Genomic DNA, 25,101 nt, shown 5'->3' on the forward strand with positions numbered 1-25,101 from the left:
ACGGGGCGGACGCCGCCACAGTGTAACGGCGGTAAGAATTTATATGACTTCCGTCATAATCTACGACAGCCGATCGGCACGCCGGGCGAACGAGCGAACCGAAACTCCCACTCTTGCACCCCCTATCGGTTTGACATCTACGCCTATTGTGCAACGTGCCAGCGCAACATCATCGATAGTGCAGAGATTTAGCGGAGAATGTCACGCATGGAGGGCAGTGCCGGTGCTTCGGGCGTAAGTTTCGTACGCGAATTTGCAACAGCCGGGTGCTCGGAAGTGCGCTGGAGAGCTGCAAGGCTAGGGGTTTGCCCGCATCGGGACACCATGTTTGACGAAGGTAAATGAGTAAAATGTCACCTGCTCTAGATTGGATTCTGCCGATAGCTTCGTATCGCCATGTCACCGAGAAGAGATTTCCACCGAGATCGAATTCCATGGCTCGGGAATGTTGTCCGCTTTTGAGGATCCGGCACGATAGCACAATCACACACACACACACACACACACACACACACACACACACACACACACACACACACACACACACACACACACACACACACACACACACAAACACATACACCACATGTCACCGAGCTTGTAGGAACAGCAGTGCAATTGCCGTACCCCGGTTCAACCAGCGCCAGTACAGGTGAAGTTTGAAATCTATGACCTACTTTGATCGTACCGGGCTGTGTACTGCGATACATCTCGAAGAGGTTCAGATTCCATCCCAATCCCAGTAACATACGCCTACCCGTGTAGGACTATCGAGCCCAAAGTCTGTGCGTTAAAATGCACAGCCCCATTATCGAGCATCTCTCGAGCCTCTAAACGGATCGAATGCGTATACTTCTAACATGGGAAAATAAAGCTTTGCAGTAATCGCTTCTAAATCAAAGCCACGCCATACGATCGCCGGGATCGGGGCGGCATGCCGTTAGCCTGGGCGAGCAAGCCCGGGAAAGATTTTGCCAATTCTAATTGAATGTCGAGCTGCTCTTCAACTATTACCGAGTTGCCTAATGGTGAAAACGGCACAGCAGGGATAGTGCCGTGGCATCCACATCAACGGTCATCCCGCGCCGTACGATGCTTCGATTTCTAAACAACTGACCCGCAGGAGTAGGTGCCCGGGCGCCCAATTCGGCTCTGATATGAAATCGGCCAGCATTCGCAATTGCAAAGATTCACAGCCACACACACACATGGACATACGGCCACCACTTACTGTGTGTGCCAATACCGTTTGCGGCTTTTGTTTTGCCCACTTTCTACGCGAGGTCATTAATCTTGAACCCACAAATAGGTGTTACCGGAAAATTACGCCACCGAGCCCCGGGGTCAACCCCCTGGTTGGCCGTGGGAGCACTGCTGCCGGCTGCCGATACAAATGGGAGCATACATCGCCTGCTGGCCGCGCGTACTTGGACAATTGGCCATCCAGTTTGCCGTGATGATGATTGATAGTGTCTTATTCAAGCTGGCAGGGAGGGCGATCGGCTGACTGGAGGACGATTGCCCGCTCGGTCCCGGATGAGCAACAGCCGGGGCAAAAACGCGGGTCCCATTCCTGCACCAAAGCGGCGGTGGAATTTGCAGAACCGGCTGCATTGGTCCGGGGAGTGCGATGAAACGTTCAATTCATTACATTCACACCATTTCACCACGGCTCATTTGGTGCAGTGAAAGGAAAACGGGTCAAGCGATTCCGAAGTGGCCGAGCCAATCATGCTGTGACATTGAGCAAGAGTTTGCCAACTGTCCGCGAACGATTAGTCACTCGTATCGAGAACGTAACCCTGCCCTGGGAAGGGTTGGTACATATGGGCTGCAGTCGGGCGGCCATTAGAAAGCATCCAGTGGCGCGTGAGAACGAATACGAATACGAGGGCTCAGCTGCTACAATTACAGCGTAAATGGCTTACAGCGTATGTGTGATTTCACTATCGCGAGTGGCATTTTCCACGGAAACCCTTTTATCGTCAACCCTTATCAGCCCCCTGGAAGGGAGGGAAAGGAAATTAAATGGATGCAAGGAATTTATATAAAGATTAATAAAAACACATAATCTTAATTCGGGCGGGGTGTCCATTTTTGGGGTGTTCTCCTCCGTTTTCTACCACTGCACACCGGTTCATCTTCTAACGGTACGGTAGAAGGGGTCATAAAAAGCAGTGTAGAACGAATTTTGTTAGATCGACCCACCCGAAATTACAAATCCCCTTGCAGAGAGTCCACCAAATAGTGTCTTCCGGCGCCATGCTCCACATCGCGCCGGTCGGTCCGATCCGATCGGTTAATTGCTCTCCGCAGAGCGTGCCCGGTTTTTCTGGTCCCGTGGACATAATGAAACTCAATGCACGGCGTCCCACCGGACGGTGTGGTTCTGTTACAGTGAACCTTTTTTGTTTAAACCATCAAACTTTGGAAAAAAAAACTATACGCGTTGAGCATGGGTAGGGTTCCTGTTTCGGGAACAGCACAGCACGGGCCGTAACGTTTACAGCTTTACGGGTTTATGGGTAATTATTAATTTGTTATTCACATCTTGCTAATAAATTGTACCGAAGGGCCCCAAACAATAAACCTCCCGCCATGCTTCCGGAACCGTTCGAACACCGTTCCAGCGACCGGATCTGGTCGGGATGGACCGGATTTACACCATTCGCACCGTTTGTAGCCCTTTTTGGAAAGCAGTTATTGTAAATTTTATTACGACAAACAAACCCTTTGCCCTGATCATCTCATAATTGCTCGCTCGATCGGTTTGCCAGATCAGCTCCCAGTTTCCGCTGCGAAGCGTTTTGCTCTGTCTCTGTCGCCGTTGAAACAATATCGCTTGACCCTCACGACATCGCAGCATCGAAGGCGTATCGATGCTTACGGACAGTTTACACCTATCGAATGGTCCAATCTGCGCCCCCTAATCCAACACAGGACAACACAGTTGTGATGGTGATTGGCAAGCGCGTTGGAGGAAGTGGGAAGAGAGAAAGTTCAATAGCGATGCGCCCGATGTGTAACGGGATTTGATTTCTTTTAAAACACCTGTTCACAGTTTTTCCACCGCAACACACTTCCTCCTCGCTGCATGCACCATGGGAGCCAGAGAGAGAGAGCGATAGGAACAATTAGTGTTGCATAGAGCGATAGAACGAGACACAGGATCATCATACGTTCCTCGATCGAGATGGGATAGAGAGAGGCAGAGATACATTTTTATCTGTTTTTAATTGCAAGCTTTCGATCATCATCATGACCATCGCTTAATGATGGGGTTTCGATAGGCCCCTCCACACGGCACAACTAATCCCAACTACTTTGGGGGGGGGGGCACCCCACCAGCGGATCGATATCTTTGGGATCAGCTTGGGAAGAGTGTAAAAAACGGCCAGATTAAGCATCGAAACGGTATCGGAACGGCTGGGGAAAGGTTAAATGCGGCAAAAAAAACGATGGTTGCACCGCAATGGAAATATTGTTTAATTTTTCAGTGTTCGAGATCCATCTGGGGTTAGGTCATCGATCGATTGATCTTGTTTTTTGTCATAAACTCATACACCAACTGTTTTTTTAGAACCTTATGTACTGTGCTAGTTACACAATAGTTATAAAACGAGCTTAATTATATCATAATAGCGGTTTCAAAATTAGCTAACTAATCCCACAAAAGCTTCACTGCCAATCAGTTTGCTTTGCACGGCGACCGAATAGGCGTTAAAAGCGCATTGTCCGAACAACCCAATTACCCCGAATGGCGCTCCGCATAGACGCCTCGCGCCAGATTGTGCAAAATCGTGGCTTTGCCAAAAAAAAAAACAAACTCCAACCTACCACAAGATCACCAGATAAGCGCTCATGCTACTCATGCTCCATATGATAATTCACCCATAACTGGTGAAACATTTTAAACTGGCCCATTATTTCCCACTTTCCCATTACGACGACAGACGTCCCACACAAACACACACTGGCGGCTAGGCAAGAGGTCGTACCGGATGAAACAGAAGCAGAATCGGTAGCAAAGAAGACACACTCCACGGTGGCCACCGCCCATGTGATGGTGGCTCAACCTCTATGTTTGTTTTCGGAATGCTCTCCGGCCCCAAAACCCCGGGGCCTGGTGGCGATGCTGATGTCGAAGAGTGTGGAACCATTGTTACGGTGCCGCGCACACCACAGCGCCAAGTCGGTCGGTCAAATGAGATAGTGGAGCATGGAACGGAGATGCGCGTGTGTCCGCATTGCTCCATTCAGTCCACCGTTGTGGCCGTTGCTTTGGAGTCTGAAATGCGAACAGACTCTGGGCTAACTGTTTTCGGAGCATTCACAAGTATGTGCCGAGAGCGAAGGGGTGGATTTTTTTCTATTTCGGCACCCGTGAACTGTGGCGATTGTATGGGACTGTCCTCAATTTGTCTTAATACGGTTAGTTTGCCAATTTTTGCTGACAGATGTGAACACCACATTGGACATCGTGCAGCACCAGATTCACCAGATTCGAACGCATAATAGGATCTGTCACTGAAATTAGCCTCATAATTGAAGGTAACAGGGCTGCAAAAAGCTATGAGATAATATGCCCTGGTTTGTGTGGCCACCAACAAGAGCAATTATGGCCACCGGCAAGAAAAACTGTCTAGTCTGATCAAAATCAAGTTTAAAAAAGGCACATCCTTGCATCCAATCTTCCTTGCATCCAGCGACCACATCTGGTTCCACCAACAACTTCATCCTCCAAACGGTGACTGGTTGGTATTTCATCACCTTCACTAATGTGAACCGAGCAAATGTTGCCAATTCCACGCTGGCTAGTGCTGGTAGAATTTTAATTGGAACTTAACAGCCAATTTATTATTATCTCAAACAAGCTTTAGCTCGAACCACAGAGTACAGGAGAGAGGCGCCAGAATTGCGCCGGGACCGCAACGAGACAACGGACAAGAACACGCGCCCGTACACCGCGATGCCGTTTCGCTTTCAATTATTGTCCAACCTCGATCCCGCATCGGCGATAACTCGCACTGATGATACATTGCGACGTGAAATGAAAGTTCCTCCTCGCAGAAACCTCCACATTCTAGCTATCATTATGCTGATTACAGCAGATTTACAGCGTAGCTTCGTTTTTGCCGCGGCAGGTAGAGATGGAAAGGTTACACGTTGAAAACGACAGCGGCAATAAGCCGGGCTACGCACAAGCCCTGACATGATCATGGTGCAACAGACCGAAGAACAACACCGGGCACCAGGGCTGGCAGGCTGGGTGGCGTACGGAGCCTTCCGGGGGTTCATTCACTTTTCTCCGACGGCTTAAACGGTGGAACCGAGGACCATTGGGGGAAGCGAAAGTGCTTGAGGCGAGAGTTGTCATAATTAAAATAGTCCTCCGTGTTGCAGCAAGCCGCTCGAGCGGTGCCGTACACCCTTAACCCCATCATCCGTCGGAGCTAAACACACAGACATATGCACATATTCCTATCTCGCTAAGCCTTCAACTCCTCGCAACCGATGTGAACGATCGCACCAAGCGGAGCGGTGTACCCCGGTGCACCATTCCTGTGCTGGCAGCAGCGACTGCATCTGGAAGGAACTTTCCGCGCAGCCTATCTTGGGCCTGGGCAATGGAATAACGTCCTCGGGAAACGTCAACGCAGCCGCATATCTTTGCACGGGCGCGCGACAACACGTTGAAGATGGCCGCGTGTACGTGTCGTGTTCTTGAGGGCTGCCGCGTTGCACTCGCGCGTGTCTGATTGCGATGTGTGGTTGCGCTAATTATAGCGAGGCAAGCGGTTCAGTTCAGGGTTTTGCAGGAGCCAGCAAAGCGAGGCGAGGGCAAAAGCACATACACCAACCAAGAATAAGGCAAAGGTACCGGGCATGGTGATCGTGCGCCTGTGCATCTTGCCCGGTTACTTAAACGATGTGCGATTTCTGCGAATCTTTGCGACATTTGCCGGGAAAACGATCGCAGCTGGACGTGACCACGGCCACAGGCCATGCGAGGCGGCAAACATTAGCGACCATTCTTTGGCGGCTGATGAACCAAGCCGGTACGAGAAGAAACTTTTCGTAGCACTGCGCGGACACTTTGACGAAGAGGGCCACTTCTGTGAACTGTTAGACATTAGGCTCCAGAGCTAGTTTCAGCTCATCCGAGCTTTAAATGTAATGCTGCGAAGCATCATCAAAAGGTCGCATACAAACACTTTCCCATCTTGCAGTACGCACGCAGCTCGCATGTTACCATTTGATTAGCCTCAAATTTGCATGACCACTTCTTTGCACGAGATCTAGCGAAAGGAACCGGAGTAACGAAGGGACGGTGGAATAAGCAAGCGAGTGAAGCTGTTCCAAGCACACACACATACACAGAAAGTTCCCCATTCAGTGCTTTCTCAGAAGGCAGGAAAGGGATTATTTTCACATTACGACCACGGCTCAACCGCGATTAAAAGCTCATTGTCGCGCGCAGTACGTAACGGGGAGCCAGAGGCGCATCTCGGCGCATTCGATACTTGTTGTGGCCCCGCGGGACACTTGGACGGATTTGCGGGTCGGTGCGGCACTTCACAATCCAAACGAGAATAATTGAATAAAATTAGCATACACTATTCACAGGTTCACCTCCCCGGCCGAAAAAGGGTGGGACGAATGGCCTGTGGTTCCCGTGGGTTCTTGGTTGTAATCTCACGAAACCCACGGGGCTGGGAACCACCGCGACCGGCCGTAGGTAGGAAAGAACGGTTGTTTATTGGTTCGTTCTTACATAAGCCCCGTACCGGTGGAATGTAAACTGCAGCTCCGCAAAAGTGATAAACTTCAGGCCCATCTCCGGGAGTCAATTCCGAATGTGAATGGGTCCGGCCACTTCCCAGCCAATCGAACCGCCGTACCGATGGGCTGTTGCCTGTGGGAATTGAGTCGTTTGCGTTCAAGTATCGAATGGTTCGGGCAGTATACAAATTGATGTTTCACTGGCTGGCTGGGCCGCTGGCTTGTTATCGTGTTTGCTGCTGTCGTACCATTTTCGATTCGGTGACTATTAAGATAGATGAGCAAATGATTCTTAAACCCCTCACATGCACTCTGGGCCACACGGCGTCTTTACCTTTTCCTCCTTTTGCTTTTTGACTTTTTCACGGTGGCACACTTACATACCATTAATGCCGAGGACTCACAGAAGGAAGAGGTCAGTCTGTTTTAGTTTCGCTCAGAATCATGCGATCCATTAGGCGTATCACGACGATGCTTACCTGTGGGAGAGAAAGAAAAAGGAGTTGAGCGAATGGAAACAGGGCACAATTTTTTGTATTAAGCTATAACTTATGAACGGAGATCGGTTCTGTCAACATAATCTTATTTCAATTATGTTTTCTTATCATTTAAGCTTTTCTATCCAGTTCTGCCCCTTTATTTTAAACGCTATGAATGATTTCGATATCAAACGATACTTTTTTACATTTCATTTGCTGAATTCCCACATCAAACAAGCATGTTTATGTTTATGCTGCTCAGCGCTACATAAGCTTTCTAGCAAATTTTTTATTACCTCGATTAACTGTCTCGGGCAAACAAACTGCTCGGCTAATTAAACCGTCAAACATGGTGCTGTTTACCACCACCACCATCACCACCACCACCACCACCACCGCAGCACTGTCATTGAGTCAAGTGATCGGTGAAAATGGGATTAGCATCGTCGGTTTCCTTCCTCCCTCCAGCCGCTCATTTTCCCCCGCCCAGCGGCCCTTTCTTCGGGCCAGGCACCACTCGTTACATTATTAATCTCCTTTGCCTTGACTCGTTCGTTCGGGCAACTTATCGTTCCACACACACACGCTCCCGCACACGTCCTTTCCGCTGCCGAAACTGTCGAAACCGGTGAGTAGCTCCATTAATTCAGCATACCGGAAGATAAACACGGCCGAAAAACCAACAGCTCAGCCAAAAGCTCCCGAAACACGCGCATACGCCATCGCATGTCAGTTGTTTTATTGGTTTTGGCGTATTCTTATTTTTTTTTGCGTCTTGCGTTGCGATTACATTGCTGGTCCAGCTACACCCGGGTGATCTGATTTCGCTCAGACCCCATCATCATTCAAACTACAAACACACAGACACACACACACACACACACACACACACACACACACACACACGCACATATTGATAATAAACGATGGATTGTTTTGTGTTGCCTATTTCCTTTTCCCAAAGCTCCATCGAACCTTGTTTTTTTCTTTTTCACCTCGATCGACCATTCGATCTCATTCTGCCCAACCGGGAATCAGTAGCTCCTGCTGGTGTTTGCACCAACTGCTTCTGGCCCGCTCTCGACATTGATCGTGTCGATCGGGGTAAGCTGTTGGCATTGCACGCAAGATTCGTACGATAAAATTCACTCTCGAAACAAGGTCAACGATTGCTGGCCAGCCAAACCGAATAGCGTTCGTTTCCAACGCTGAAGATTCTTTTTTTCTAGCATTTGGGGGTGCGATTATACAATCGTTTACTGACCTTTTTGCAAACAGGTTTCCCTAGTTTGTATGACCCAATGTTCGAAAATGATCCTCTGCTTCTGAAGGGCTGAACTCAGGTTTCGCGTGAGGTTAGACGTCTGTACTTTAATACATCAATCCAAATGATATAATAATGATTGTTTACAGTCGTATATAAAATACGTTCTTCTAACTTTCAACACAAATCCTTTGTCTTGATTGCGCTTATCTGCTGTGTGGGGGGGGGGGGGGAAATGACAGCTTAACAGATTTAAAGAAGAGCCTCCCAGCATTAACTATAGTATGCTACCAGAAGAGATGAAATATGTTTTCATAATTTAACACCTAAAGAGGTGAGAAGCGTCGGGTCGGATGTGCTACCCAAACACACCGTGAAGGAAGCGTACGTCAAGCTCTCTCATGCAGAAACTGGCCAGACCGGGGCAGCGAAGCGCAAAAGGTGGTATCGTAAATTTGGATACACATAACAAAAGCGGGATAATTCATTCTATCCATTTCTATAACTCACCGCGCGTGTAGCACAGTAACAAAAACAAAACAAAACAAAAACTCCCAACACTTATGCTACGATTCTGCGCATAAAATAACGACGATTAAAGCTGATGTTACAAATTTTTCACTGCATTATTCATACGCATAGCCCTTGTTCGTCAGAGGAAGAGCGATCCTCGTTGGTAGCGTGATGTTGCCCGGTTCGGTCCCGGATTGTAACCGGCTTCAGCGACGCAGCAGCCATCTTTCCTGTCAAGATGGGAAGCGGAAACATGAACCAAATTGCTGTCGGTGCCATGTTCGCGCGATCTCGCGCAGAAACGAAACGTCCTCACCAACCGCTCCTAACGAACCCGCAATCGAAGGCAGTGTGTATGGCCTTGGCTACGCGAACAAAAAAAAATCACCATTTTCAATGCTCCACATGGCGCTGTCATGTTGTATGCTGCACCAGGACCCACCACGGGACAGCAAAGGCAGCAGCAGGTTGTTTGTTGTAGGTGGGTAGTAAAAATAATATTAAGTCATACAACAGCATCATTGCCGGGATCCATTACATTCCATTATTAAAGCTCACATGAAGCCGCTTCGGTACGTAGGTGAGAAGCGTAATCGTACATTCGATTGCCGTTAGCTGGTGCATGTTCTTCTACACCTTGCTAATGCCGCTGCTTCGCTTACCTTGGAATGTTTCTAGCCGGCGAATGTGGTCGCGAGCGTGTCGTGCCACGAACTAAACACAGAAATTTCCTTTCTGATTGTATCGGCTTGCCGTAAACAAAACAAAAGCAAAACTCGGTGTGAGTGCATTCCTCCACTCCGAAATGGAACTTACTGACCCGGCCGAATGTGTATCTGAAGCAACACATTTGCCCTACTCTCTTTTACATTCCAACAGCCACAACAACAACAACTACAACAAGGTGTCCAACAGAACGCTACCCATAGAACAAACCATTAAGCACGCGCTGGCTTGGTGAGCGAGACTCGAATAGAAACGGAGTGTCCCTAGTTACCTCGTAGCAGAATTGTGCATTTACCCCGCTGGTTGCACCATTGAACCAGAGACCTCCTTCTGGAACAGCGGCACACACACACACACGCTTTGCACCAGCGGTTGCATTGACCATCACCTCGTACCGCTCCTCCCGAAGCCTCGTCGTTGGATCGCAAGCGAAAGTAAAAGTTCATGCTCGCGAGCAGTGCTGCGACTGCGACGCACAAGCGACAAACCCTACGTTCAAATGGCGGTTGCAAGCAGGCACTTCACGTAACAGTGCGCGCACCCCATGCAGTGCGCAAAGTGGTTAAGAATGAATCGTTAAACCACGGCGATCGATCTATTCGCTCGCGAAAAGGATTCCCCACTGTGCCGTGCGCGTGTGTAGGGCGGAGGCACGGTGGGTCACACGCCGGGAAGTTTGGTGCGGGACAGGTACGAACGAAATGAGTTTTAAACGAGGTGCCTGCGTACCAGCTCGGTTTTATCGGTCAACTGGGCCGGTTTCGGTGGGCCAGTGCAGTGTCTTTCACCAGCACGCGCTATACTTCCGCGCAAAGGCCTGCCAAGCTGACCGGTGGGCACGGCACGGGGAATGATTGGATTGTCCTGCTGCTAGCCGACCGTACCCAGCAGGTCATTCGCTGTCGGTTCGTCATCGTCAAAGCGATTGGGTTTTGCTAGCCGCGGCAACTATCGGCGGCAATGGCAACTATCGGGACATTCTGAGCACCGTATAGGAGTAGTTCCCGATTTGCGGTCTCGCCTTTGGAACCAGTTTACGCGCAAGAACCCGTTAGATATTGGCGGGTTTGCGTTGTTGCTGTTGTTGTTCTACCTCTTTCGTCCGCATCAGCTAGTCAAACTCGAACCCATGTGTCGGAATGTACCCGTGTAACCCGTGCACGCGCATAGATGCGTTCGTCTGCAAAAATGCCGCTTGCCGGACAATGAGCTGATGCGCAAGCGGGCGTAACGTAACCGCTTTGGATCTTTGTTTTTCTTGCTGGGTGTTGCACCGGTGTGCGAATTGTAGTACGATCGATCGAACCGGGAGAGGTAGCCGGTTTTCGATGGGCACGGAAGTAGTCGAGGAATCCCTATCTTTGGATTGGGAGGAACCTTTGCGCTGTGTGCGGTACTTTGAACTGGTTGGACTTTGTAACGTATGGAGCTTATTGAATTAATGTTACCATGTATTTATCACTTTCAGTCAAACATTTATGATGTGCAGAACCAGCTTATAACATGTTGCGAATTTATTTACATTGCAAAATTCATGCCATGATGCCATTAAAGCCATCATTCGAGGAATGTTTTGTCTGGAGTCTGATTGATTCATTATCGTTTAAACCATATATGCTCCGCTGTAACAGAAAAGACAAGCATCCAATTTCAATGACTTCATTTACCTTGCGAGTATGCGAGAATACGATCCATCAAGTTCAATTTTCGATCCTCAACCATACCTAACAACGCTGTAACATACGGTGAGCCGGTGCCCAAAACCATTTGCAGTCCACTTTTTACGATCCGAGATCGCTAAACGGTCCACCTTATCGCACCCAAATGATCACGTGTCTTGCTACTCCCATTCAAATCAATTGAGCACGAATTCAATTCAAATACACCCAACTACTACTGGGGCAGCTTGAAGGCTGCCTGCATTCATCCGATTCACGCCGCGCTTGCTTGTAATTCAGCAGCACTACAAAGAAGGCCCTCTACATCCCTTACCATTGGACAAGGTAAGATTTGGTTGGTTTTTTTAGGGAGGCGGGATGTGGAGAATGGTACCTCCGAACGAGAGTGAATTCCATCTGAATGGGATGTTGTCCGCTATTTCAATGCCCGATTTCCCGGAGAAAGGCTGCCCGCGCTCTTGCTCCCTAAACAATCCCAACTATGGCCCTCATAACTGTCAGTTCGGGTCTTTCGGGCAGCCCATTCATGTAGGGCCGGCGGAAACGTGATAAATGAATTACGCCTAATAGAGGCGTTTTGTGTGCGGAATCCGTTGCATTGTTACGGTTGCATTCCCTTCGCGTGACGCCGTGCCGCCCGAGTGCCGCGAGTTTCGGTTTGGAAAATAGACATCATTTTTCAGAAGGCTACCGATTGGGGCTGAAGGGTTTTCCCCTCCGCTGTATGAAACGTGGGCACCACCGTTTTGCGCGCGGCACCTTTTAGCGATCGTCCGATCTGTTTTGATCGTGGTTAAATGATTGACCCTTCTAGGAAGAGGAGGGGTGCACCTCAAATGCACTATCGAACATTCCACTGAAACAGGTCACTTTCTTTGATTGTTGTGGACCGTTTAGTAGAAGTGTTCCATGTGCAGTGTAGGTTGTTAGGATGTTTTCGATGCGCATTGCCGCGCCATCTCGTTCGCTCTTTAAACCATCATACAAAAATCCACATTGCAGCTTTGCTCTGACGCAGTTTCACAGCTTAATAAGCGAATAAAGCAAGAAACTAATCGAATTACATGGCATTTCTGCAGCGCAACTCATTTCTTTGTCGGTTGCCAGTTCATTCACGCCATCGTTGAATTCGGTTGATTGAAAAGTGTAGAAAATTGAATGCGGTAAACCCACGGGCCGATCGCTTTATGGTTAATGTGTGACGAGTGCAATGACTCAATCGATAAGAAAATGAAAGAATTAAAAAAAACTGTGCCTCATGCCTTCTTCAATGATGGTCCCTTCTATCGATGAAACAGGATGTCATATTCTTTACAACATAAAAACACCACGAAGTTAGGTAAAGCTTAGAAAAAGCAAACAACTGTTATCTCACATTCCCTCACACTGTTCCACTCCACCTTAACCGTAAGCACAATTTATTAAATGCATTAACCCGCAGACCGCTTCCATTCTAACCGAGCCGGGCCTCACCAGTGACCCAATTCTCATCGCCCGGCATCGGGGAAAGAAAATTGACTTTTTACCATTTTCATCGGCCCAAAGATAATCACCTAACATAGTCGGACGGACTCGGTGGGCTTTGGTAGGACACATTTTCCCATTTCCTACCAGTCCCCAAATCCCCCAGAATTAAGGCTTCTGAACGTTTGCTACTGCTTCTTTCATTTCTTCAATCTCATCGAAGTTTGACTCATCGGAAGAGTTTAATGAAATTCGATTAGACTTTTTTCCCTAATTTCACCTTTACAAGTATTCTTCGACATTTTTTTTTCTCTTGTGGAGGAACAACCAAATTGTTTCTTTTTTTTGTATATTCTCTCTCCGATCGTCGCTACGGGAACGTGTCTGCCTTTCCATTTGCTACCGTTATTGGTGACTTGCTTTTCCGAGCGTGATCGATCGCAAGCCCGAAAATCACACGCCACCGGTGTGTACCGTTTTCTTTCCGAACAGTTGGAAACAGTCTCTAAAACACCCTATAGACACACACATCGAAACACGCTTAACCAAAAACAAAACTCGATCAAACGAGACCACCGCAAGCGAGTGATGGGTGGACTTCAGGGCGACGACTCGGTGACCCGTACCCGGGAAAACATACCGGCACTATGTATCACAAGCCCCCTTTCCAGTCAACTGATAGTCATTTCCTTCTCGTTCTAGCGGTGCATTCTAAACTAGAACATAATTAAAACAAACTCAGTCTGCCTGCCAGTCTTGCCTGGCGATCGATTCACACTCAGCTCGGTCTCGTTCTCGGTCGACCTGCGGTTGCGAGCCGGTGGTAATAATCGTTCCCAGCTCTCACTTGGCAGCACTTTCCCGCCCCAATACCCGGAGCTACAAATTAAACGCTCGATCTAATGGTAATTAGCATATCCTCCCGTCGAGCGGGTTTTGGTTGATGGACCGCTTCATCGCTCACTCGTGGTGCCGCCAATCGATCGATCTCATCGCTGCTACCGGAAAGCAGATCGAAAATATCGTTCAGAATGCGTCCGAGACGGGGGGTGGGGGTTCGTTCTTATTAGCACGGAACCGCTGACCTTCTTCTAGCGTACGCTCTGTTCTGGATACGGAATGCAGAAGCAGAAACCACCACCCGCTTCTCGGATCTTACACACCGGACCAGGCGGCCACAGTACGGTTAATCATAAGGCAGTGATACATGGAGCTAGCCGGGAGATATGATTTACTTTTCCACACGGTGCATTACGAATGAAACTAATCATAATATTTGCTTCCCACTTCGCGCGTATTACCAGGGATTCATGCTGTGCCAAGGTAAGGTTCTAGGCTGGGTAGGATAGAAGGGAAAAAAACCTCAGCCAAAGCGAAACATCATCACCGCTTCCTTTGCTAGCAAACTGCGGCAATGGCAAACCATTTATTGCGCGAAAGATGATATTGAACAAATTCATACAAATACGCTCGATGAAAATTCTCTTCCATCATTCGCATTTCTCATCTTTTTTCCATTTGAAGGCAAAAAAAGGGGAAAAATGTACTTTTTATTAAACCTATACACCAATACACCAACAACAGTCTACCTGTGTGCCGGCCAGCCAGACAGAACCTGGTGCGTTCCTGTTCGTCGATGATCATTGATATTGCAGCAGGAAGTAAATGGCCACAAAAAATTGAAGGGCATATGCAAAGCGAAAAAGATAGATGGTTGGTGGTGGTGGTGGTGATGGTGGTGATGGTATGCTGCAAAAAAGCAACAAACCGGACATCGTAAATTGATGCTTTCTACTTTATCAATGCAAAACGGTAAAATGGTACATTGCGTAATTTTCTGCTCACCACGGATCAGGTCGGTGCGGTGTTTGTGGTTTCAGTTCTGTGCGTTTTGCACCTGAAAATCGAGAACCGTTTCTACTGGTTCTGATTACGAACTGACCAGCCGGTTCACCAAGATTTCTACCTGTTTTTTTTTTTTGTATTTTTAGTACTTTTTATTTATATGGTTTTATTGATAATGTGTGGCACACGTTTTATGCCAAAGAAATAGGCCTTCAGTACTCGAGAATAAATTCATTGCTCTTCTATTTTTACTACCATCGAACACAATCCATCACAATTGGCTCACTTTAACACCTAACCCATGCCATCCACCCTACCACGTGTTGGTCTTATCCAGAAGTATTCACAATCCCCTAGAAATGCTACACGGCTTGTAAGCGGCTCATCCGGAATGATTTTACGCGATCGATTCATCGATCTTCGTCCGGCCAGACCCCGATCCGGACAGTTGCCGGAGGATAATTAATGATTAATTTTTTAATCGTCAGCACAATCCCCTCTTTGCCCATCCCCTCCCCCACCCCTATTCTAGGCTACAATAGAGCTACTATTAATGCAACGGAAACGACGGTAAGCCCAAAAGTCTAGAACTGAGCTCGAAGTCTATAATGAAGCACACCGTAAAACCGCACGGCGTTGTTCTGATGAAACCGCACTCTTACCCGTTATGCTTCGGCAGACTCGTGTTTGAAGGGTTGGCGTTTGCAGTCCCCATTTTCCATCACCCTTTTAACGACCGGATATTGATCGAACTGCTGCGGGCGTAACGATCGATGGGCACTCAGTGTTCTGGCTGCAGAAGCTCACGAGCGTCGTTAAATGCGTTAAAAAGATCGTGCCGCGTGCAGCTGTACCTTAAACAAGAACCATTTAATCTATTTTGGAGCATCGAAATCATTGCGTTGATTAAACAATAGGGGAACGTGGTTGGGTAGATGATGCAAAAGAAGGTGCATGAAATGATATCACATTTGAATATTATCTCACTTTGAAAGACATTTTACTGAATAAAAATAAATCCAGTTCGAACATGGTAAATTAAAGTATGTATCGATTGAAATAAAACCTTACTGATAAAATTTTAACTTCACTAGCCAACTGATGATGGGAAAACTCAATAATCAATGCAAATTGTCGCTCCTTTGAGCAATGATTAACCACACCATCGGTCCGATTTCCACACTTGACGCTATTTTACCCGGCGACCACTCAGCAATTGCTCATGTTCACTCTGCCCAAAAGCGTGACGTGAACCGTTCTCCCACGTTCGAAGGCAAATGAGAAATGGGAAAACGTAAAACACGAATCGAACCGCCACGCTCAACCGATGAGCTGGCATCGCTGGGAACTTCCCTAAAACGAAACCGAAAGTGACACCAATTCGCTTACGGTGTGTGCCTGTGTGTGTGTATGTGCGGTACGCCATCGATGATGCATAATAAATGTGCGAATCGAACCGGGCACGACAACAGGAGGGGTGCCAACTTAGCGACGATTAAGCAATACGTGCGTCTCCACTATTACTTAACGCTTGCTGACTCACAAACACATTAGCAAGTTGAGCATTAAAATTACATCGTTTCTCGCTATGAGCCTCTTACGTTTCAATGGATTTGTTTTGTTTTTTATTGTTTTTATTTATGATCGAATTGTTTATTGTGAATAACATTAGCTCTTTCATCTACAAAAATGCATTTTCTGCACCAAACTGTGCGGTCTGGCAGAGCGAAAAGTGGCTCAACTTGTCACACCACCTATTTACTCTCTGAGTGGCAAATAACCATATCAAAAGTGCACCGGCTGCTGCACCATCGCGCTTTCCATTGCCATCGATCAGCTGCAAACTCCATCCAATCGTGCGCAATTCATCTGTCTTCAGTTGATCGAAGCTTAAAGGTGATCAGTTTATTTGCTCGCCACAAAACGGGGCCGTACGTACACAAACACCCGGGTGCAAAACGACCAAAAGCGTCCACCGCTTGGGTGCGGGGCGTGTTGTCCCTTTTCCTTTACAGCAATGCAGCATCACGGTGCAGTCAGAATGATAATGGTAATGAACAATCGTCAGCAACGGTTGCAAGTGTACTAGAAAGCCCCGTAACATACCGCGCTCGTGACTGACAGGGAAAGAATGTGTGCCACAGTGAGAGAGCGGGTAAGGGAATCGGAGAGAAGAAAAGAGTTAAAGTGACCGAGTCAATGATACCGACGATAAAGGAGATGAATGGGGGCTGCAGAAGAATATGCACATATTTATCCCGGCCCAACCATTTAAGGTCAGCAGGCAGGCAGCGGTGGGTGAACGACTAGGCATCGGTGGTCGCAACGACGCGAGACGCCAAGGTCTTAGATTCCGAGCTGTGCTGCCGGCAAAAGGCCAACAACGGATCACTTGCATAATGCACCATCAACCAGCATCATCAACGCCAAAGCGTCACCTTGCGTCAGTACTTCCGAGGCACTCTCCGGCCCACTCAGAGGCAGAGAAAATAGCGCAAGCAAAGAACGAACGGTCCACCGGGGACGGGGTTGGAAGAGAGCAACACCAAGTAGGCAAGAAATCTACAACACTCTAAAACCGGCAAACAGCAAACAGCGATAGCAAACCCCTCAGCGGTCTCGGGCTACGGTGGCTCCAAAAGCGATTTTAGCAAAACCGGCCACCAAAGACCAAGGGGTTGGCCCGCTAGCACCGTTTTTAGCGTTTTTAGCCCTGCATCAGGCTGCTTCACTCCGCCAAGTCTTGTGTTGTCTTGTGTTTTCCCGTTCTTAAATCACACACACAGACACACACGTGCACACACGTATGCCTTGCCCAGCCCCATTTCCAGTGGGAACCCTGCGGCGGGCAGTAGGAAAGAAGTTGTCACCATTGCCACCGCCACCACTGTCAACTGATACCGCGAGCTAGACCCGCTAGGCAAACGAAAGACAAAACGCAAGATTCGCACGACACCGCAAGCGACGAACCCTCGGCATCAACGACCGCCTGCCTGGCTGTTTGGCTACAGTGTATCCGTGTGCGCTTTCTTTCACTCTCTTTGTCTAGCCGTCTATCTGATCGTACAATCGGCAGCAGCAGCAGCAGCACACGCCGGATGCAACACTGTCCCCGTTGCAGCCATTGTTTCTGCGGCCGGGCCCGGCAGTCCGATAGACTGATATTTTAATTTGAAATAAATTGTTTGATACCACACCGTCGTCCATGCGCGTGCGCACGCGAACACCAGCAAAGGGCGGAAAATGGCAAATGTGGAAATTGAAAGATCAAAGGCAGTTCGGCAGTGGCAATTGGATAGATCGTTGGAGGGCACACATTTGCACACCTGCCCAGAGCGCCGCAACAGAACGATCCACTCTGGAAGCGTTTAATGCTGTGATGGCTGAAATCAGCTTAGCCAAAGCAGCTAGCAAGGCGTCTTGTTCATGAATAAAATGAATCATTGTACTTTGGGTCGGCTCGAACAGGTACGCTAACATAAGAAGGGAAAAAGAACCGTACATGTAGAGGAATTAAATAAACTCCCTACATCACCATATTCAAAGCCTAGTCTGTACCAGACAGCAATGGAAAGAAATGCACAAAAAATGGTTATCGCTTTGCGTGACATGTTCTTCGCGGAGACAGGCAGAGTTAAAATCTAAACCCGCACACCAACCTAACTGTAGAGTAATTTTGTATAATTGTTATAGCCACCCCTGTGTTGAGGATAGAAATTTCAATTTGCTTTTCAAGAGAGCAAAAAAAAACACGATGAGGAGAAGCAAAATATATCCCGCAGATATGTTGCTCCTCTTCCCAACAATTCAACAGGCAGGCTCCCTCTAGCTGGGTGGTATTCGCCCATGACTAACTAAAAATTACAAAACAAACAGCCCCAGTAGTCCTCCGAGGGAGAGACAGAGAAAGAGCTTCCACCTGTTTGTTGGCCGTTGATGCCTTTGTGTCACTGTTTTGCACAGAAACGCTTTGTAGCGATTCCATAGCCCCGTAGAGCGTTCCCCGAAGGCACGTGGGATCTTAAAGAATGATGCCGTATGTAAACAATAGGATGCTTCTTCCCTTCGCTTTCCCTGCGTTTTTTTTTCAGCGTCCCTTTGCAGCACTCCTCCACCGTGGCAAGAAGAAACGTGCATAAATTTATGTAATAGCGCAATTGCATAAACGCCACGACGAATGGCGAGTGTGTGATTCGCCACCTAAACCGTTCCGGCTCGATGCTGCTGCAGCAAACGGCAGCTCCTGTTCCCGGCCGCCTGAAGGTTGCATTCTCGTCTCACCCCACACCGGGCAAATCGGACCTCTTTTTGCTCAAGAAGCGGGGAACGCTTTTGTCACTTGGCTGGACTAGCTAGCCCCTTCCCATATCTGGTTGATTCCGTTTACGGCGCTCTTCGCACTCGCTGCACTGCCCTGCGTTTTGTTTTCCACCTGCCCTGATTTAGCGCACGCTTTTCCGCTTACTGTTGGGGGGGAAGGGGATAAATATAAATAGAAAGCTTTCAGCACGCCGACCACCGATCGATGTGGCGACTTCAGCTCGGGCACTAACTCTTCCCCTTGCCTTGGGGATGAACTAACTCGAGGAACGTTTTGTCATTGTGCAGGTGTAGCAATTTTCTCGTTATAACTAAATGCGCTGAGTTAGTTATAACTCGGTGTGTTTGCTGCAGCCGAAAGAAATTGATGTACTTTCACGGTGGAAAATTATCCACCAGCTGCACCCTTGGAGCTTGGTATGCTTTTTTCTCCGTCCTATTCCTCTCGCATAGAAAGGAATTTAAAAGCTCTGTCCAGCTAATTTTATGACACGTTAGCCGTCCTTTCTTAGCTAAAAGGTACCGGTTACTGACCCATACGAACAGAATAGTAGAATGCGTTATACATTATCACAACGTTATGGTATTGAATTTTTAGCATAAATGAGCATAAGTGATTTAGCGTTCAGCGCACACAGTAGCACTTATGACTCCTGTTCCAGTTTATAAGCTTGCTGCAAATGATTAAACCATTCTACAACCTTTCCGTAAGTTCTGCGCCTTGCCTCATTGCAAAGTAATCGCGGTGACAAAATAGAAACCGTTACCACCGGGTTAATGTATCCACTGTAAATACGCACACCTCGTTTAACCGGTCGATCGAGGCGCGATCGAGCGATGAGCAAATTGGATCCCGCGAAGTATTTCCGTTCGACCCCGATCCGTCGACACTCTAAGATCGATTTGGTGCGTCGCTCCAGACCGACGGGGCCATTAAATAGAGCCCAACGAATCACACGATCTTAACTACGGCAGAGACACAGCGACCCCAGGTGGCATTGACATTGGCCGGAGAGTTACATAAAAATCACAGCCCACACGGTTCGGCCACAATGCCACAATGGGTACGATGAACTTCAATAAAACGAAAGTAAAATCATCGCGATCGATAAAACAAGGAACCGAATCAAAATACGCTCGCACAAACTTTCATTAAGACTTTTACGATCCTTCCCCCATGCGTCCTCACTGACCTTCCCTTAGCCTCACGCTGGCCTTGAGTGTGGAACCTTCGGATCGGGTGTCACTCAGCGCGCTTCCAGCTGCAGCTAACCATTAAGTCCACACTAAACCGGATGAATTGTGTGGCGCGTACCTTGTGGCGAGTGCGGCCTCCCTTCGGCGCCCATACGGCGCCACACTCGACTCCGAGCGCTCATCCGCGCATTTGATTCGATTCCAAGGAAATCAGAAACCATCCCCATAAACGATTAGAACTGTAGGCCGGGCGAGCCCGGGGAGCATTGCGCGAGCCCATGCGAGTGGCAATAAAGATTTAGTACATTGTTCTTTCTCCTCCCTCTGGGGCCGTACCACCGGCCACCGTGGCCAGCGGGCCGTGATTGTTCTACAAAATCTGCGCGGGAGCATCGTGATACAGCAATAAAAATAGCTAACGAAACTAAAAACACACGGAATACCGCGCTCTGCTCGCGCTATACGTCGAGAAATATTACCTCTAATTAGTTGGCTGCTTGCGTATCTTCGTGACCGGCCGTTCTCGGTTGCGGTTTGTTCAACTCGATCAATCGATCGCAACCGGGCGAGTTTGAACGTCGACGATGTAAGCCGGAGATGTCGGATGGTCGGAAACGACGGGCGTTCAATCTGTTAGCAGGTGGTGCACTTTTTTCTGTTATCTTTTTGTTTTATTATAAGTAAGTTTGTTTGTATTGTTGTTACACTGCTTTTAGTTCAATACTAAATTGCGTTGATATTTTTTATTTATTTTATATATATTTTTTTAATTTTTATATCCTTCTCCACTTGTTTGCTTCTTTCTTCTCTAAACACAATGCACTTTTCGTTCAATGCACTATTCACGCTTTACGCCTTTCCAGAACCACACGAACTTCCATATGCACACTACCGTATACAGATGCACTCCACCAAAATGGTTCAACCTCAACCTGCCAGCTCTAATTCTTTCCTTGCTTCACGATTCACTTAAAATTTTCCACCATCTCATGCGGCCAGCATACTTTCTGCACTTAATTCTTTCTCTCCTTCAATGCTCCTACGCCACATGCGAAATATGCCCTTAAATCGATCGGGAAGGAAATACTTTCACGCTACCAGCGCTTGCTTGTAGTTCGTGCCGGTGTAGTAGCTGGCAGGTGTTTGACGATGCAAAAAGCACTCACACAAAAGAAACACAATACACACACACGCACGCACACGCTCACTTACACTTGGATACACCGGTAAATCGGACGAAACGAATCCGACCTGCAACGAGAATTTTGCAAACGAGCAGCGTAATGAAGCGGGTAAGGTAAAATGAGGTAAGTCGAGGGCGAAAGAACGGACCGCGGTCCGATCTGCAGCGCTGCGAGATCGCTTAAACGCACGATGAACGCGAAATGAGAACCGAATCTAATTGACAACTTGTTAAAAAGCGATTTATCAAGCATCTCGTTATGATGGGCTCTCGTGATGCTCATCTGCTTCTATTCCAGTTTTTTTTTTACTGATGCTGCTGCTGCTGCTGCTTTGCCTACAAACGACACCTTCCGTGCTTCCCGGAATGGTTGCACGCTGGAGCTTTTTTGCATTGATGCGCGAATGGGGAGGAAAAAAAGCAAACCAAAGGTACAACCGCGCAGCCCTTGCCCGGTCAGTGGGTGTGCGCGGTAGGCCAATGGCCACGGGTTCTGACGAACCTTTGCCGCGAAGCTAATGGGATCGAATTTCCTCAACCCAGCTTATCCAGAGGAACGGAAATGAACACCATGGCGAACCGGCGCAACCGTCTGAGCACGTGTGGTAAGAAAAGCATCAAGCGGGGCACCAACAGGGGCACCCAGCAGACTGGTTGTGAGATCGTGCCACTTGTGTGTCTGTGTGTGTGTGTGTATGGAGATCTTTTTCCTCCCATTCTCCACCACCCCAAAACCCCTGGTTTTGTTGTAGTTCCTCTTCACCATGGCTCAATTGTGGTTAAACTATGTGACCGAAAAATCTAAACCACACGAGAGCGCTGGGTTGGATTCGTGCTGAGCGGAAGTTAACGCTCAAACACCTCTACCGAGAGCCCTGGCGAGTCTGGGGGAAAAAGGGGATCGAGCAGACCAGAATCGGGTCACCGTTGGCGCGGAAAATGCCGTTTGCTGCCAGCGACAATTGATGCGGCTGATGGGATTTCATTAATGCTGTTAGATAACGAGTACCAGCGTGCGGGGAAACCTTTTACGTGGCGCTAAACAATTGAGAGCAGTTGGTGTTTTTGTGTTTGCTCCACACTATTCCGTTTGTTTTTCTGGTTGTAAATTTTCGGCTGCTTTTCACAGCACTCGAGCGCACCGTGCAGTGTTGCAGTTTGCATAAAAAAGGGGATAATACAGGTGCGTGATATCATTAATTCTAGGCGACGCCACCTTGGAGAGACTGTACTGCTCCATTAGGCATTTTCATTTCTTAAATTGATTGCATTTCATAAAAAAAACAATATACACAAAACTCTGAAATTCAAACCTGCTTAAGTTTGTATGCTCAAACAAGATGCGAGCATAAAAAGGTATCATAAAAAAAACGCTAAATATTTGCTTTAACTCTAAATCCCATCAATCGTATCAAATCAACAGGCAATTTCATTTTGCGCTTTGCAACCATCGCTTTTACTGCAAACGTCCACAAGTGCAATATACTTGCGCCGTGAAATGATTTATTTTACAAGCTCCCGTATTCCAATCTGTCTAATCATTCACCGGCCGCCCGTTGATTGATTCATCCACCAAGTGCGGCACTCTCCTCCACCTGGGACGGAAATTCAATTCCTTCCCTTTTCGCGCTGGACCTCGATGACCGGCACTTGCATAGCATGTCAAATTTATTGACAAGATCTTCACGATCGTCTCGAAACCTTGCAATCCAGAGGGCCTAACAAGCAGCAGCAGCAGCAACAACACTGGTAGCAACTGGTTAACAATTTGCAGCAGAATTGAGCAATTTACGATGCATCGAAGCGGACATCTCGGTCCGGATCTGGTTAAACTGGAGCCTTTGCTCCCTTTTGTGAAACTGAAAGCACAGTTCCTGTTTCACATTTTGCATCCTGTTCAGCTGGCTGCAGTCGAGTTCGGGCTGGCCCCCATTGCAGTGTATGGAGCAGCAGCAGCAGCAGTAGCCGCACCAATCATCCGTTTTTGATCGCTTCTGACCCGAACGAAACAATTCGTCACAGATGCCTGTCCCTTTCGACAAACACGGTGGCATGAGTTTGCTGATCGTAAGCTCTCAATGTGCAATCCAGCTTCCCACTTTCTGATTGTTTCCTTCCCGTCAACAAGGACGGTGAGTTTTTGCGTTGGGAAGCTGCTGGTCTGCCCGTCTGGTTGACGAGACGTGCATCGGGGATAGAATGTACAGATTATCGCATGCTTTCGCTTTTGGGGCGCAAATTATCGTCCTTTGCCCTTTTGCTCTATCGCTCGTTCAACTGCCGAGAACGGACCACCAAAGCACCAAGGTCCACCACCAAAGCACAAAACGCCAAAAGTGATTACGAATTATTTCTAGGTTATTATAAAGATATTAGGCAAATTTACGTTTTTTTTTCAACCCTCCGCTTGAGCCTCTTTTAACTGAGCGTGAAAAGCATTAAGTCATTAAGGTTCTATGGTAGAATTGAAATTTTCTTCCACACAATCTTTAGAGAGTTTTTTACCCAATTTTGAAACCGAACTTATTAATTTTTCCTCCTACAACACACACACATGTTGAAGCATAGAAACGCGAATACAACCACTCCTCAACTCAGAACTACACCATTCGTTTTACACATTCAGCGCAAAAGGCATTGCGTTTCGATTCGAATCAATCAACCACAATTGTATTCCACCAAACATAAACATTCCCACCGCAGTGCGAAACGTTGCTCGACTGTTGCTGTTTTCAAGAACACATGAGGCGAAGGATTACGTTTTTCGTTCTGTTGTTCTACTCTGTTGTCTCTCTATCTTCCCGTGTACCATTCAACGAACAAAACCAATCAATGCGAGGCCCGTTCGCCTTTGCCTGCACTCACTCTTGTCAGCGTTTGCTTTGGCGATGGTGCGAGCGTGCGAGTTTAATTTCTGCTCACACACCCAACGTAGAAAACCGCTACACAACGCACGGGAAAATAAAGTTTTGCTACGCGTACCCGGGAAAGCTTTTCTTTTTTCTTTCGTACGCGCTGTGTGTACTTAACGTATGAAGCGTAAGGAAAGGAAAATCTTCCAACGAGAAGAAAATCTTGCACGATCGCACTGGTATGACTGGACCAGGTACACACTAATGCTGCTGCTGGTAGCGGTTGCTCGACAGTACACAGTTCTTTTCTCACCTTTCGCACAGCACACTGCACTGCACAAACACCGCAACACGCAACGCGCACTCGTTTCGACGCCCGAGGAAACCCGTTTCGTCTTGGCAAGTGCGTCCGAACCGGGCCGTAGTCAGCAAATAACTGACTGTGATTCCGAACTGGATGGAGCGCGTTATCGTGGAGAGCCCGAGTGAAGCAGTTTCGGCCGGGTCAGGGCTCGTCAGACGCGTTCAAATGAAAGTGTAGTTTTAGTAAGTTGGTATTGAAATAAAATAATGTATTGATGGTCAACATGGAATACAAGGATATTTATTTCAATAGCTATTTAAATGCCCATATGTATTATATGTTTATAGCAACACATGACTTTTTTTAATAAAAAACATCATATTTTGGTACAGTGTTTTACATTCAAATAAATATTATAACCTATTTTCCTACACCATTGAAAATTACGATTTTTCATAAAATATAACTTGTTACAAAGATTTACCTTTGGAT

At 47.7% G+C, this 25,101-nt stretch overlaps 1 protein-coding gene across 3 annotated transcripts in view; it reads right to left on the minus strand.

Moving 5' to 3' along the window:
- The window catches only part of LOC121588015 (serine proteinase stubble), a 107,862-nt gene extending 83,141 nt beyond the window's left edge, over positions 1-24,721 (minus strand). For 2 of the 3 annotated variants that reach the window (XM_041905489.1, XM_041905487.1), the window contains exon 1: positions 358-674. The gene's annotated coding sequence lies outside the window, so the exon portion shown is untranslated. Of the gene's footprint in view, positions 1-357; positions 675-20,749; positions 21,522-24,618 lie in introns of those variants that run through there. The other variant, XM_041905488.1, reaches the window with a different exon arrangement.
- Between the last annotated feature and the right edge of the window lie 380 nt (positions 24,722-25,101).

The sequence above is a fragment of the Anopheles merus genome, chromosome 2R (genome assembly GCF_017562075.2).
Source record: "Anopheles merus strain MAF chromosome 2R, AmerM5.1, whole genome shotgun sequence".
Classification (NCBI taxonomy): Eukaryota; Metazoa; Arthropoda; class Insecta; order Diptera; family Culicidae; genus Anopheles; species Anopheles merus.